The sequence below is a fragment of the Crocodylus porosus genome, unplaced genomic scaffold (assembly GCF_001723895.1).
Source record: "Crocodylus porosus isolate Cpor-Errol unplaced genomic scaffold, CroPor_comp1, whole genome shotgun sequence".
NCBI lineage: Eukaryota > Metazoa > Chordata > Crocodylia > Crocodylidae > Crocodylus > Crocodylus porosus.
Genome location: NW_017728927.1, coordinates 818,842 through 821,450, shown reverse-complemented (window position 1 = coordinate 821,450; position 2,609 = coordinate 818,842).

Genomic DNA, 2,609 nt, shown 5'->3' with positions numbered 1-2,609 from the left:
ATACATTCAGAAGACCAATCATTCAACTAGTTTACTACATAATTACAGACTTTTTTTTTTTTTTTTTTTTTTACTGTCCTCATCCGTGACTATTATCTGGAACCACATGGTTCCAATTGTAAGTTGTATTTGAAAGATCAAGTTGACTCCACGTGTTCGGGTTCAGTTTAAGGGAAAATATCATTTTCCATGAGTGTAATTGACAAAATGCAACTTTTGGAGTGTAACTTCAGGTAAAGTTCACAAAAGGCCACAGGAGAATTGAATAACCAAAGAGAGGACACACCAGGTTAAAAGCATGAAAAGTACTACCATTAAAAAAAAAAAGCCACTTTACCAAAGATACTTTTGCCCAAGGCTGCCGATTTAAAATTTTGTATCAATACATGTAAAGACAAATATTGTTAGTGCGAGAGAGTTAGTCTCAAGTCAGGCAGAAGGCAGAGCAGGGTATCACCTTAGGCCTCTGGTGGACATTAATTTAATGGTGCGATGGGATCCGAAGGATTTTTTTTCCCCAGATCTCAACAATCCCATATCCTGCCAAGACTGACATTCAAGGTCTGGCATGGCAGGATACATGATCGTTAGAAACAGGGTGGGGGGCAGAACTCCTCCCATCCTATTGCTCATATGCTGTGATATGCAGCTGGCTGTAAGGGTACACTCAGCTATGAGGAGCTATGGATGAGGAGCTCCCAGTTCCTGGCAGCACATATGCTGCTTCTGCACTGCAGTGCATGCAACTAGGAATTTGGGAGCTCCTGGGTCCCTAGCTGCCTATGCCATAAATCTGGTATTGGCTGCACAGGGTGGTTTTAAATGTTCCCACACAGGGAGAGGCCATCAGCTCCCATATGGGGACATTTAAAGCCAGGCTGTGCAGCCTGAGGCTGGGCTCTATGCCATACATTTCCATTAAAGCCATTCAATTACAAACCAGCCACAAAGATGTTTCACATTGAATATGGAACACCTTTGTGAGTGGCTTGCCATTGTATGGTTTCATAAATTGGCTGACCTGTGGCTTGTTATGGTTTATTGCATGATTATCATGTTAATTGTGCAATACGTGTCTGCCAGGACTCTTAGAAACTAACTGATTCAGAGAAGCATAAGCTTTCATAAGTGACAGCCCACTTTGTCAGATGCTCTAACAAAGTAAGCTGTTGCCTACAAAACTGTATGCCTCTTTGAACCAGTTAGTCTCTAATGGAGTGGTTCTCAACTTTTTTTTAGGCTCCAGGCACCCCTGGGAAAATGCTAACTTTTAACTTACACTTGCTTTTTTACTATGACAAATTCAGAAAGACCACACAAGGTCCGAATGCTTTGACACTTAAACCCAAAAATTTCAAATAAGAATTATCTTCTGAATTGGATGTAGGTGCTTGCACACTTAACAGAACTAATATTGTGTGGCATGCAACAGCACCAGTAACAAAATCTTAGGGCAGCCAAGGGTGTTTCAGCAACCTGGTTAAGAATCTTTAAGGTGCTACTCTGCTTTCTGCCAACATTTTTAGTTAAATGGAAACTTCACAGATTTAAAAGAAGATGCTATTATTAAAAAGCTAGATTTTAATTACAGTTTGATTCAAATTCTGAGATGTGCAGAGCCAAAATATTGGACTGTACGTGCCTGGTTTTAGGAGTTCAAAATCCAACTTTCCTCATTTTTGAGGGATGCGAGAAAGAAGAGAGTAGGTGGTTGCAGGGGAATTTTGTGTTCAGTTTCCCTAATGGTTCACTGTTGGTTTTGACCAACTTCCACTGCCGTGCAGACACGGGCTCTGCATGGTTTCCAGCCAGTTCGCCTTGTGGGTCATGTCCTGGCTCTAAGGCTTCATTGGTGGTTTGCCACAGAGCTTCCCAGCTCCCAAAGTAAACCTAGAGGCCTGGAAACTTCAACTTCCCACAGTGCTCTTCGGAGGGAATGCTTGCCCCTCCCCAGAACTGGAGGTCACGCAGCCGCTTTGGCCTTTCCCTCTATGGGCTGAGCCTGTTACCACATTAGAGCAGATAACCTCTCCTGGTGCCCTTAACAGGTGGCCAGTGTGGCAGGATCATCTCTTCCCTGTGATTGTAGGTTGGTCCTGTGTAAAAGTCAACTGACTTCTTTAATCGCTCTGTTGGAGGGGGAAAGACCTACCTTTAATTGCATCCCATAGTCTATTCTCAGTGAGTGTGTTGTGAAATTGCAACCGTTCAAATGCAGGAAGTTCAGCATCCTTTTATAGCTGGCTGGCTACAGCATATCGTCCTGCAGCTGGGCACGTGCGGATGTGCCACAAACGCCGTGACCGCACACGCCCAAACGCTAGGGGTTAGTCTGGCATTGTCAAAAGAGGAAACACAAGAATTGCAAGACACATGATTGTCTTGACCGATGTTGCTAAGCCATTCTTAAAATAGTTGACCACGCTAAAGGTCATGTGAAGTTTAACTAAACCCATGAGCTAACGAAGCCGTGGGACTTGGGCTAGCTCCTTTAAAATAGCTGCACCGGGCTTCATTTTAAATACGCCCGCCCAAATGCACACAGCACGTGCGGTGCCCCGCGTTGGGCGGGTCCGGGCGGCGGGATGCTGGCGCGCACCTGGAGCCCG